We start from the raw sequence: 14,953 nt of genomic DNA, 5'->3' as shown, positions 1-14,953 counted from the left end.
CATGGATGACGCTGGAAACCATCATTCTCAGCAAACTATCGCAAGAACAGAAAACCAAACACCACATGTTCTCACTCATAGGTGGGAATTGAACAGTGAGAACACTTGGACACAGGAAGGGGAACATCACACACTGGGGCCTGTGGTGGGTCCGGGGGTTGGGGGAGGGATAGAATAGGAGATATACCTAATGTAAATGATGAGTTAATGGGTGCAGCACACCAACGTGGCACATGTATGCATATGTAACAAACCTGCATGTTGTGCACATGTACCCTAGAACATAAAGTGTAATAATAATAAAAAAAAGAAGGCATCCTACACATTGAAAGAAAGTTCAGCAGAAACATATCTGTGAAAGGGATTGCAATCTAACATGTATGAGAAACTAACACTACTCTGGGAAAATGAACAAAATCTAATACCCAAGCTAAAACTGGGCAAAGAACCTCAACAGGCACATCTGAAAAGTAATCATGAAATTGACTGACAGGTCAAAGAGAAGCTGCTCAACTTCACTAATCATCACACACATGTCTAAGTGCAAACCACACTCAGATACCTCTCTCTCTAATTAGGATGAAACTTACCAAAAACAAGAAAAAACCCATACATTCACAGGCAGTGGCCAATGCAGAAGTGCAGAAAAAGAGATTTTATACACTATTGGTGGGAATGTACATTACTATACACACGAAGGAAAACAGTTGAAGGTGCCTTAAACATTTTACAACTACCTGTTCAGCTAGGAATACCACCACTGGTTACACACAGAAAGCGCATGAAATCTGTTATGTTGAAGAAATATCGGCCTTCTTATGGCAATTGAAGCACTATGCACAATAGCGAAGGTATCCAATCAAACTATCTGTTCGTGCACAGATAAAGGGATAAAGAAACTGCGGTACACAATGGAATCCTCCTTGGCCATAGAAATTCATGAAACCATGTCATCTGCAACAACGTACAGAAACCTGGAGGACATGATCTTCCATGAAATGAGCCAGGAAGAGAGAAATAAACACGGCATGATTCCATGCCTATGAGAATGAGATCAACTTTGTCTCTGAATGACTTTATCTCCTAGTAGAACATTCCACAGTAGTGAAGAGAGCCTGGGGGTTGGGGAGGCAGCACAGGAACTGGGAAATGGATGCAATGTTACACTCAGATGACAGGAATAAATTCAGCTGTTCTACTCCACAGCAGGATGTCTAGAGTTAACTGTATCCTACCATATTTTCCAAAAAAGACTGAAAAGAAGGATTCTGAATATTGCAACCACAGAGAACTAATAAATAATTACTACACAAGGTAACAGAGATAGTCAATGCCTTGCTTTCATCATTACACAAGGTACATGTGCATGGATTAAAATGTCCCACTCTACTCTTTAATTGTATAACTTTACTAGAGAGCAAATTGGTTTTAAGGACATAGAAATAAACAATGCTGAAGTTCATGTGAGACCAGGAAATGCCCTGCATTTCCAAAGAAATTCTGAGAAATCCAAACTACATTGGATGCATGACACTCCCTGATGTGAAACTGCACTCAAACTCTAGGGACCTGCTTCCACATGGATGAGTGGAAGAGAACAGAGAACCTGTAAACCCACACACTTCATACCACCTGATGCTGGATGAAATACACAATGATGAGTAATGGGGAAAGAACTCCCTTTTCAATAGTCTTGGGATAAATGGCGAGCCATATGCAGAAGAGTAAGTAACACTAGGCATCTACTTCTCACCATGTACCAAAGTTCACTCAGATGAATGAAAGATGTAAATGGAAGACCTCAAAGTACTAAAATCCTACAAGAGACCCTAGGAAATACCCTTCTTGACATCAGCTTTGACAAAGCATTTATATGCCTAAGACCCCACATGACACTGCAACAACAGCAATAATCGACATGTGGGACCTAATACACTAAAGAGCCACCACACAACACCAGAAATTACCCACAGAGTAGACAGATGATATACAAGATGAGAGAAAATGTTCCCAAACTATGCACCAGACCAAGTTCTAATATCCATAATCTACCTTAAAGACCTTACACAAATCAATTAGCAAAACCACCCTCATAATTAATAGGCAATGGATATAAACACACACTTCTCAAAAGATGGTGATGAGCAACCAACGAATTGAAAATATGCTCAACCTAATTATCAGAGAAATATAAATCAAAAGCACAATGAGATATATCTCACGCTGGTCAGAATGGGGATAACGCAGTTAAAAAAAAAAAAAAAGGACACTGGCGAGGCAGCAGAGAAAGAGGACACTGGTCCACTTTTGGTGAAAATGCAAAGTAGTTCAGACACCATGGAAAGCACTTCAGAGATGGCTCAAAGAACTTGAACCAGAACTACCATCTGACCCAGCAATCCCACCACTGGGGTATATACAGAGGAAGATAAATCCTGCTCTCCAAAACACACATGCACACAAATGGTCATGGCAGCAGTATTTACAATGGCAAACACATGAAATCAGCCTAGGTACCCATCAACAGTGGATCAGAAAAGGAAAATGTGGTACATATATACCACAAAAAACTAGGCAGCCATTAAAAAAAAAGAGAGAGAAGGAAATCATGTCCTTGGCAGCAACATGAAAGGAGCTGGAGGCCATTATCTAAAGAGAAATAAGGAAAACACAGAACACCAAATACCACATGTTCTCACTTCTAAGGTGGAGCTAACATTGAATACACCCTACCGTAAAAGTGAAAACAACAGACACTGGTGACTATCCGATGAAAAAGGATGAAGGCATGAGGTATGTGCTGAAGACCTATCTGGTGGGTCCACCCACTGCCTGCATGATAAGGTTGCTTGGACCCCAAGTCTCAGTGTCACGGAATATACCAAAGACAGTAACTAATCTGCATTTGTACCCTTTAGTCTATAATAAACATACAAATTATGTTAAAAAATACAAACTTAGAAGCTAAACGCATGAATGAAAAACACAAACTTTTATAATTATCCAAACAATCTTTTATTAGCATAAACTAAGAAAGTGGACAGAATGAGGAAACCAAATATTCAACCCCAATTTACATATAGTGAACACGTTTTTCAAAAGAACACCAAAAAGATGCAATCGGAAAAAAAGAGCCTGTTCAATAGATGATTTTGAGCAAACTGCATATTCACATACAAAACACTGAAATAGGACCCTTATGTCACGCAACACAAAAATCAATGCAAAATACATTAAAGACCTAAAACTCAATTCTGAAACCACAAAACTCCTACAAGAAAACATAGGGTGTGCATTATTTTAGAAAAGATATACATACATGTAGGCTGCTAAAGGTATTTAAAAAACATTAAAACAAAGGAAACACTCCAAGAAAACACCCATAGACAAGGTAATGGCTTGGCATTTTCACTGAAAAGCTGGGGACACGGTTTCACAGAACAGTGGAACACATTAGAAGACCCAGATATAAACCTGCACACCTGAAACCATCGATATTTGATTTAAAAAAATCAACAAAAATAAGCAATGGAGAAAGGACTCCCTATCACAAGTGGTGCTGAGATAAGTGGCCTAGCTAGATGTATAAGAAATAACACTGGGCCCCTATGTCTCACCATGTACAGAAAGCAACTCAAAATGAATCAAAGATTGAAATGTAAAATGCTGGGCTGGACACAGTGGCTCATTCCTGGAATCCAAGCACTCTGGGAGGTTGAAGCAGGCGAATGACTTGAAGTCCTGGAGTTTGAGACCACCCTGGCCAACATGGTGAAGCTGATGTCTAAGAAAAAAACAAAAGTTAGCTGAGCGTGGTGGCACGTGCCTGTACTCCCAGCTACTCAGGAGAATGAGGCAGAAGAATCACTTGAACCCAGAAGCTGGAAGGTGCAGTGAGCCGAGATCACTCCATTGCATTCCAGCCTGTATGAGAGAGTGAGACTTGGTCTGTAAATAAATACGTAAATACATAAAAATCCAATACCTGAAACTATAAAAAAAAAATCCTGCATGAGAATCTAGCAAATACCCTTCTTGACAGAGGCTTTGATAAAGCATTTATATGTCAAGTCCCCAAAAGCAACGGCAACAAAAACAATTACTGGTAAGCGGGACCTAAAACACAAGAGAGCTGCTGCACAGAACAAGAAACAACCACAGAGTCAGCACACAGCCTATAGAATGAGGGAAAACATTCCACAACTACGCATCTGAAAAACGTCTAATATCTACAATTTACCGTAAAGACCTTCAACAAATAAAATCAGAAAGAAAAAAAAAAACTTATAAAAGGGCAAGGAACACGAACACTTAAAAGGAGGTGTACCAGTAACTAACGAGCATGAAAACATGTTCGATCTCACTGATCATCAGAGAAATGCAAATCAGAAACATACTGAGATACCATCTCACACTGGTCAGAATGGCAATTATGACACACAGTCCACAACAACAGAGGCTGGTGGGGCAGATGAGCAAAGAAATGGAGGTCCACTGTTGGGGGAAATGCAAACTAGTTCAGATCCCCTGGGGAGCAGTGTAGACATTTCTCAAAGAACCTAAAAGAGAACTACCACCCAACGCTGCAACCCCACTCCTAAGGATCTACCTGAGGGAAAATTCTTCCATGAAAAACACACATGCACTCGTATGTTCACGGCAGTACTACTCACAATGGTAAAGACATGGAGTCAGCCTTGGTGCCCATCAGCAGTGGATCAGAGAAAGAAAATGTGGTACATACACACCACGGAACACTACACACTCATAAAAAAAACATCCATGCTCTTACCAGAAACCTGGACAGAGCCGTACGCCATTATGAACAAAAGGCAAGAACAGAAAACCAAAATTTTCAAAACAGCTACAAAGGTCAGTTGTGAATATTCTCTCCACAGAGAAATCATAACTCTGGAGCTCACAGAGGTGCAAGACACTGCAACTTCATTATGATGCTACCTTTACACAGATCAAATGGTCCCTTGCACCCGCTGGTTATACACACGTACTCTACGGCAATGAAACTGCCGTCCCATTTTGGTAATGTTCATTCTCACCGGAGTGAGATGATATCTGAGTGTGGTTTTGATTGACTTCTCATGAGGATCAGTAATGCTGATTCAGAATCTTTTACCTGTGCATCCTTCTCAGGTCTTCAGGTTCTTTGGCCAGTCTTACACATCAAATTGAAACAAGTTCATGATAACTTGCCAAACATCTCTAACCATAGCAAAATGTAAATTGAAACCACACTTAGATATTGGTAACAGGTACAGAGTGACACCCAGATACAAGAAATCCGTCCTGGTGTTCTATTGCACAGCAGGGTGACTAGGTGACTAGGGTCAACAGAATCTAGAAAATTTTTTCAAAATCAGCTGAAAAATATGGTTCTGAATATTCTCTCCACGGAGAAATAATAATGATGGAATGTCACAGAGATGCCAGAGACAATAATTTGATCATGATGCTACACATACTATGTGAAAACGTCCCTTGCACCCTTGGGTTGTATACATACACACACACACATTCTCTATAGAAACAAAACTGCTATCAAATATTGGTAGTATTCATTCTAACTGGAGTGAGATGAAATCTGAGTGTGATTTTCACTTACACTTTTGTGTGCATCATCAATGGTGAGAATCTTCTCTTTGACCTGTGCATCATCCTCATGTCTTCAGGTCCTCTGCCCAGTCCTACACAACAAATTAACAACAAATTCACAATAACATAGCAAGTACCACTTATCATACACACACAAAAATAAAAAACACACTCAAGATTCCATCTCACTCTACATGCAATGGATGCTACAAAAAAAGTTGAAACATATGAAAACACAATCCAGTCAAGGTGTGGATTTCCGGAGGAGGCACTTGTCTCCACATCTGGTGGGAAATGGTGAACTAGTATGCACACTAAAGAAATCACTTGGATGTTCCTTGAAATCCTAAAACTACAACTACCATTTTCTCCAGCAGTTCTATTCCTAGGTATATACACAGAGCACATGATCAGGACACGGAAGAGATTATCTGTCATCCCAGGTGGCATTCAGCCCTATGCCCAAAAGCCAAGATAAGAAATCAGCCTACCTGTCCATCCACAGATGAGGGGATGAAGAACCTCTTGTACACAGACACAATGGAATACTTTTGCACCATCAAAATTCATGGAATCCTATCATTTCCAGCAACATGGCTGCACCTGCAGATATTATGTTCAATCAAAGCAGAAAGGCAGACAAAGACCAAGGCTGCATGTTCTCACTCATGTGGGAGTTGAAAACTTTAACTCCCCAAAGGTGAAAATACAGTAGTGGTCACCACAGACTAGGTGGAGGAGAGGACATCAAGGATTGGCAATAGGTACACAGAGAGTTACAGGAGAGGAATACATTCTGGTATTCCATTCCAAAGCAGGGCGATGATACTTAACAATATGGTCATGCTGATTTCCAAGTAGCTATCAAGGAGGATATTGAATGTTCACACATTGAAGATATCAAACCTACACGTGGTCACAAGCATGGGAAACTCCCTGATTTTATCCATACTCAAGGTATACAAACAAGTATCACAATGTCCCAATGCACCCCTAATTCTGGACATGAAGTATAAAACAAACGTTTTATGAAATGTTAACAATACACGGCTAAAAATTCACATGGAACCACTCAAGACCCAAAGAACCTGAATATGCAAAGCAATTCTAGGGAATACAAACTCAATTGGAGGCCGCACACTCCCCCATTTCAAATTACATGTAACACCTCCACTCATCCAAAAATTACATTAGTGGCATAAAAATGAATCCATGAACCTAGGGACAGAAGAGAAACTAAACACACACCTGTATGTAGTCAACACATTTTTTTCAAAGAACTCCTAGAAGATGCAATGAGGCCATGTGCTGTGGCACCTGTACTCCTAGCGCTTTCAGAGAAGGGGAAAAAGGATGAGATGAGTCAGCAGTCTGTTCAATTGAGCAGTCTGAAATGACTGGATAGCCACATACAAAAGAATGAAATAAGACGTTGATGTTATACAATACACAAACATAAACTCAAAATACATTTAACCCTAAACACAAGACCTAAAAGCATAAAACTGCTAAAGGAAAACACAGAGTGAGCTTAAGTTTAGGAAAACCTTAATCTAAGCTCACAGAATGTAAAAGCAAACAATAGAAAAAAGAGAAAAACAGAAAAAAACCACTTCCAACAACAGAAGTCAAAAACTCTAGTTTTTGTTATTGACTTTACCTTACAAAAACAATCACTGCTAGCCAGTCGTGCTGGCTCACACCTGTAAACCCAGGACATTGGGAGGGCGAGGCAGGTGGATCACCTGAGGTCAGGAGTTCAACACCAGCCTGGCCAACATGGTGAAACCCTGTCTCTACTAAAAATACAAAAATTAGCCAGGAGTGGTTGCATACACCTGTAGTCCCAGCTACTCGGGAGGCTCAGACAAGAGAATCGCTCAAACCTGCGTAGCGGACGTTGCAGTGAGCCAAGATCATGACACCCCACTCCAGCCTGGGCAACAGAGCGAGACTCCATTTCAAAAAATAAATAAATAAATAAATAGATAAATAAATAAAATAAATAAATAAAAATTTAAAAATCACAACTAAAATAATCAAGAAACAAAAACAAAAAAAAAAACCTGAAGAAGTTCTGCACATTAAAGGAAACAATGCACCAACCAACACTCAGAAGGCATTCTTCAGATACAAAGGACATTATAAGGAATCATGGTATCTGATACTACCACACCACTGAGGAGCAAAACACACAAAACCAAGTAACCCAGCCAAAACTGGGACACAATCCGGAACAGACATTACTAAAAAGACAATACACAATTCACTAACATGTAAAAAGGGAGGTTCTCAACATTACTAGTCATCTCTAAACTGTAAATGAAAACCACGCTCAGATACACACTCACCCTAATTTGAACAAATAAAAGAAACCAATTATTTCAAACAAATTCCCCGGAGGAAGTTGTATAAACAGATACTCTCACACACTGTTGGGAGAAATCACTGTTACTACAGACACTATGAAAACCTCTTGGAGCTTCCCAAACAATCAAAAAGGAAACTGCCATTTCATCTGGCAATTCCAGCAGTGGAATTGCTGGAATATACTTAGGGACAGTGAAATCACTCCATGGAAGCTATAGCTGCCTTCCCAGGTTGACCGAAGCACTACACACAATAGCCAAGGTATGCAATCAACCTACCTGTCCATCAACTGATGAAGGGATGAAGGAACTTTAGTATATAGACACAACAAAATACGCCCCAACAATAAAGATTGATGACATAATGTCCTTTGTGGCAACACAGATAAACCTGGATCTCTTTCAATAGAGCTAGAAAGGAGAGGAACACTGAAGGTTCACACCGCAAACAAATAAAAACTAGACATGGAAATACATATGCAAAACACCCTGACTTCATCATTCCTCGAAGTACGCAAGTAAACAAAATCCCACTGTACCCCCTAATTTTGGACATGTATGACAAACCCAATTTTAAAACTATAAATGGACAATGGCAAAATTCAGACAACCATAGAAGACCCTGAAAATCCAAAGCACTTCCCAGAAAGAGAAAATCACTTGAATGCCTCACACTCCCCGATGTCAAATTACATCAAAAAGCTATACTTACTGAGGCAGCAAGGAACTGGTATAAAAATAGAAACATTTATCATTGGACAGTATCAGGTAGAAAACAGACAAACCTGAATGCACTCACAGTCAACAGATTTCTCAAAAGACCAGATGCAGTGGCTCACGCCTGTAATCCCAACATTTTGGGAGGCAATGGCAGGTGGACCACTTGATGTCAGGGGTTTGGGATCAGCCTGGCTAACACGGTGAAACACCATCTCTTATAATAAAAATAGAAAAATTAGCCGGCATGGTGGTATGTGACTGTAATTCCAGCTACTTGGGGGCTAAGGGAGGAGAATCACTTGGATCTGGGAGGCAGAGGTTGCAGTGAGCCAAGATCACACTACTTCACTCTAGCCTGGGCAAAAAAGCAACACTCTGTATCAAAACAAACAAAGAAACAAACAAACAAACAAAAAAACCCCAAACAAAATGGGAAACGACTATTCTGTAAATGACCTTGAGAAAACTGGAAACCCACACACAAAACATGGAAACTTCCTTGAGCTTATCCTTAACCCTTATGCAAGGGACACAAGTACTGCAATGTCCCCATTGCACCCCTCATTCTGGACATGCAGTAAGAACCAAACTTGTCATGAAATGTAACTATACACAGCTAAAAATTCACATGGAACTACCATAGACTCTGAACATGCAAAGCAATCCTAGGAAATATAAACTCATTTGGAGGCCTCACACTGTTTAATTTCAAATTACATGGAAAAGATCTACTCATCCGAAGACTATGGCAGTGGCCTAACAATGAAACCATGCAGACATGACAGAACCTAAACGTACATCTGTATGGAGTCAACACACTGTTTTCAAGAGAATGCCTGGAAGATGTAATGAGTGGGATGTCTGTTCAATTAATGAATCTGAAAATACTGGGTATCCACATGAAAAAGAACGAAATAGAACCTTTATGTTACACAATACACAAATACCAATTCAAAATAAATGAAAACCTAAACACAAGACCCAAAAGCATAAAACTTCTACAGAAAAACACAGAGTGAGTGGAAGCTCAGGGCAACTTCATCTATGCTCATAGGTTGCAAAAAGAAAAAACAGGAAATATATGGAAAATACACTCAAAATCAATGAAATGCATCCAAATTGTGATTTTTCTTTCTGGCCTGACCCAAAATCGCTGCTAACAAAAGGAAAACTCAACATGTGAAAAAGAAAACTCAAGAACTACGGCATGCTAAAGGGAGCAATGAACCAATCAACAATGAGAAGGCATTCTTCATATAGGGAGGGCATGATGAGGAATCATTTATCTGAAAGAGATTGTTACATGGTATGCACAGGAAACTAATGCTACTAAGAGGCGAAACATGCAAAACCAAGTATCCCAGCCAAAGTTGGGCAATGAACTTGAAGAGACATTTCTCAAAAGTCCCAGCTACTCAGGAAGCTGAGGTGGGAGTGAGCTGAGATTGCACCCCTGCACTCCAGCTTGAGCAACCAGAGCCAGACACTATCTCAAAAAAAAAAAAAAAAAGGAAAAAAGAAATAAACTAAGCTGAGAAAGGCAAACATCACATTGTCTTACTCAGGAGGAATCCACAAAACTTTACTTCATACAACTAGTAAGCATAACTGTTCTTACCACGGGTTGGGGCTCAAAGGTGGGGCATGGTCAGAGATTGGAAACAGGTATAAAGTTACATATTCCATGAGAGGAATGAAGCCTGTAGTTCTTTTCCACAGCAGCAGGGTGACTAGGTCTAACGTTATCAGAGTGTACTTTTCAAGAAAGCTAGAAAAGAGGATTCTGAATGTCTTCACCTCAAAGGAATAATAACTCTATGAGGAAAGAGAGATGCTAAATACCCTGATTTCATCATTACACAATGTACACACGGACCAAAGTGTCTCATTCTACCCTCTGGTAGTACACCTTTACCACAGGGTAAATTTTTGTAAAGAAATGTAAGGGAACAGGCTGAGCATGGTGGCTCACACCTGCAATCCCAGCACTTTCAGAGGCTGAGGCAGGTGCATAGCTTGCGTCCACGAGTTCAAGATCAGCCTGGCCAACATGCTGAAACCCCATCTCTACTAAAAACACAAAAATTAGCTGGGCATGGTGGTGCTTGCCTGTAATCCCAGGTACTCGGGAGGCTAAGGCAGGAGTATCGCTTGAACCCAGGAGGTGGAGGTTGCAGTGAGCCAAGATTGCACCACTGCACTCCAGTCTGGGCAACAGAGTGAGACACTGTCTCAAAAAAAAAAAAAAAAAAGAGAAGACGTTCAAGCGATCAACCAACATGAAAAAATGCACAACCTCACCGCAATGCAGCTCCCAAACACAATGAGATACAATCTCACGTTGGTCACAATGGGCATTTTTTCAAAGTCAAAACAACATGCTGGCGAGGCAGCAAAGGAAAGGGAACGCTGCTACACTCTTGGTCAATGTGAAAACTAGCCCTCACTGCCCCTACCCCAGCTCGGCTCACTCCACCACTTCTTCACGTAGGTTTTATTTCTGTTTCTTTGTTTTCAAGTGGAAATTCACAAAATTTATTACACTTATTATCTGTCTATATTTTCCCTGTATAAGTGTCTATTTCTTTCATTTGGTTTAGATTGCTGTGGTGGTGGTTGTTGCCAATTTGCAAATGTTTCCTATGAATCCTAGATGATGCCTTTTCACAGGGTAACTGTAACTTCCTGGTCTGTTGCCTCTCTGACAAACATTCCACTAAATTTCTTCCTTTAGTGTTTATTAATACATAGTAGTCAAACACTTTTGTGTAATTTTTTTTTGATACGGAGTCTCGCTCTGTCACCCAGGTTGGAATGCAATGGCATAATCTCATCTCACTTCAATCTCTGCATAATCTCATCTCACTTCAATCTCTGCCTCACAAGTTCAACTGATTCTCCTGCCTCGGTCTCCGGAGTAGCTGTGACTACAGTCGCCCGCCACTGCGCCCAGCTAATTTTTTGTATTTTTAGTAGAGAAGGGGTTTCACCGTGTTAGCCAGATGGTCTCAATCTCCTGACCACGTGATCTGCCTGCCTCAGCCTCCCAAAATTTTTAAAGGTTATTTAAACATAAACTCCCACTTTTGGTTTAAAAACTATCACATATACACTTTTAGGATCTATTACTTTTATCCTTAGGTTTGTAAAATTACTTTGTTTTCATAGCAGTTTTATGTGTAAAGAAAAAATTGAGCAGTAAGTATAGAGTTCACACACATTTCCTTTTATCCTATCCTTCCAGAGCCTCCTGTTTTACCACCTTGCATCTATGTTGTACATTGGATAAAATTGTATAATTCAGTATTGATAGATGAATGCTGATACTTTATCATTAACCATGGCTCCTCATTTATATCAGGGCTCACTCTCTGCGCTGCACAGTCCTATGGGTTCTGCCTCCTGCTTAATGTCATGGTGACACCATCAAAATCACACACTGAACAGATTCACTGCCCTAAAAATGTGCTTTGATCCAGCCAGCCATCCCTCCTTCTCCACTCTGGAACTCTTGATCTTTTCTCCTGTATCTCTAGTTTTACCTTTTCTATAGTGTTACATTGTTGGAATAATAAAAGTATGTGGCATTTTCACATTGACTTTTTCATTCAGCAATATGTATTCAGGTTGCCTCCATTTATTTCTGTACCCCACTAGCTGATTTTTGTTTGGCTGGTTTTTTTGAGACAAGAGATTCACTCTTGTTGCCCAGGCTGGAGTGCAGTGGCATGATTTTGGCTCACTGCAACCTCTGCCTCTGGGGTTCAAGCAATTCCCCTGCCTCAGCCTCCTGAGTAGTTGGGATTATAGACACCTGCCATCACACCTGGCTAATTTTTGTATTTTTAGTAGAGACGAGGTTTCACCATGTTGGCCAGGCTGGTCTTGAACCCCTGACCTCAGGTGATCCACCCACCTCAGCCTCCTAAAGTGCTGGCATTACAGGCATGAGTTACCATGCCCGGTCTACCTGATTTATTTTTAATCACTAAATAATCATAGTGTAAGTACAGCAGTTTATTCGTTCATCCATTGAACAGCATTTTGACTGCTTCCAGGCTTTAGAAATTATGAATAAAGCTGCTATAAGCATTTACATGCAGGTTTGTGTGAACGCAGATTTCCAACTCATTGGGCTAAATAATGGGATTGCTAGGTGGTAATGCAAAAAGTGTGCTTAGCTGTGTAAGATCTGCCAGTCTGTCTTCCAAAGTGGCTGACAACATTTTACATCCTCACCAGCCATGAATGAGAGTTACTCTATGGATGGTTTATCACTTGTTTGTTGAGACACAGTCACTCTGTCGCCCAGGCTGAAGTGCAGTGGTACCATCTCAGCTCACTGCAACCTCCGCCTCCTGGGTTCAAGTGATTCTCCTGCCTGAGCCTCCTGAGTAGCTGGGACTACAGATGCAAACCACAACACCTGGCTAATTTTTGTGTTTTTAGTAAAGATGGGGTTTTGCCACATTGGCCGGGCTGGTCGTGAACTCCTGGTTCAAGCAATCCACCCACCTCAGCTTCTCAAAGATTCTATGGCTAGTTTAGCACTATTACTAGTATAGCTCATGTGTTCAACAGAATTTCTTTACTTGGGCAAGTTAAAACTCAGATATTCTATACAATTTTGATGAAATTATTAAGGATAGAGATAGCTACTTACCTGACTTCCCACCATTTCTCCTGCCCATCATGTCTGTGTAATTTTCTCTGACCCGGACAGCGGCTTTCTCATGTGCAAATGTATTCAACAAATTCCCAAGGTGTGTCAGGAACTGCAGGAGTTTTCACATTAACCTAAATCGCCTTATATTCCTTGTCCAATTCCATAATTTTTGTGTCATTACCTTTCTGATGTCCTACAAGAAACGATAAAGTAATTATAATTTACTAATTATACCTTGTAATAATTCAACTTTATTACAATTATAAGAAGAGAAATTGGTCTACCACCCACAGTTGAAAATGTCAGACTTCATTTTGAAGATATGTTTCAGTTCAGAGTGAAAATCTTGTCCACTTTTCTGATCTTTTGTCTCTGGAACAAGAGATACAGAGAATCCAGAGGACTATCTCATACCTCCCCATAGTCTCAGGCTGAGGAACAAAGTCAGAACCTTCTTGTATTTAAAATCACCCATGTGACAACTCCACCTGCATTCCCCAGTCCATGGTTAACAGCGGAGTTGGGGGAAAGTTTTTCCCTTCTTACAAAAAGATTGACACAACAACAGGCAAGTGTCATTAAATGCGGACAGCTTGGTAGGGGGGGTGATCAGTTTGAATCTAGTCTCCAGAGAAGTCCCGTCTATGACCGCATCTAGGCCTAGTGCGCACACAAAGATCCCCTGACAGGACGCTGCATGGTAACAGGCTTCCAAATCACAAGAGCCAGGCTGCTAGAACCACGAGTACAGTGTCCTGCGAGGGACTCAAAACATTGTCAAAACTACTGAGGAGGATCAAGTAAATGACATCGTATCTCTAACCAAAGTTCCCCAGCACATCTGAGGGTCCAGGACTTCTCTGAGACGCAACATAACCCCATCACCACGTGGTCAGTAGCAATCCCAGCCCAACAGGCTGTGTCCGAAACGAGGGAGTGCCTCCCCTCCCCAGCTCAGCTGGTCCATGCTTCCAAACATCCATATTCAGGAATGAAAATTGTCCTCAATGGGCTCCATCTGCAAATGCAAACAGCACACTGTCCTGTGGTGTTGGCACCAATCGGGCTTTATTGGGACATTTCCAAGAATAGCAAGGCTCATGGCTCTTCTGCCTCTCATAAACCTCATAAGGAGAAGAGATGGGCTGGGCCAGGGCAGCTGAGTAGTTTGGGGTTTGTACTCCGGGAGAAAAAACCCTCAGATTCTCTATCTTTTAATAAATTAAGCGGATGAGAAATCATGCAAGGAGGGCGGTTACATGGAGGAAGAATCTGTAGCTGCTCAGGGGAGATGCAGGACAAGATGGGAATCAATGTTCACGGCACCTGGGGAACTCAGGGAAAGCTGATGTCATGGGAAGAGGAGCACGTGCAGTCACGACAAGCCCAAGTCAGTTAACTTTGAGAGGGGCTTTGGAGTCACCCACAGATTACCCCTTTTGACTCTCACAATTATTTGAAGCCAGAACAAAGATTCCATTCTGTCCTGGGTATGGAAAAGAGGGAAAATGAAGGAGCTTTTGATGAGCCCATCCAAATAGCTTTAGTCAGAGACTTATGCAGAGAAGGCAGACGAGGGGAGGCCAGG

General features: G+C 41.0%; 1 long non-coding RNA gene across 3 annotated transcripts in view; it reads right to left on the bottom strand.

The window, feature by feature from the left end:
* Positions 1-14,953, bottom strand: part of LOC105480636 (uncharacterized) — a 79,081-nt gene that overhangs the window by 14,550 nt on the left and 49,578 nt on the right. For all 3 annotated transcript variants that reach the window (XR_011613922.1, XR_011613921.1, XR_011613923.1), the window contains 2 exons: positions 13,363-13,558; positions 5,621-5,702 (listed from right to left, as the gene is read on the bottom strand). This is a non-coding gene — a long non-coding RNA (uncharacterized lncRNA). The remainder of the gene's footprint in view (positions 1-5,620; positions 5,703-13,362; positions 13,559-14,953) is intronic.

The sequence above is a fragment of the Macaca nemestrina genome, chromosome 15 (genome assembly GCF_043159975.1).
Source record: "Macaca nemestrina isolate mMacNem1 chromosome 15, mMacNem.hap1, whole genome shotgun sequence".
Lineage (NCBI taxonomy): Eukaryota > Metazoa > Chordata > Mammalia > Primates > Cercopithecidae > Macaca > Macaca nemestrina.
The sequence above is the reverse complement of the archived record's forward strand: the minus strand, read 5'-3'. Positions and strand labels throughout refer to the sequence as shown.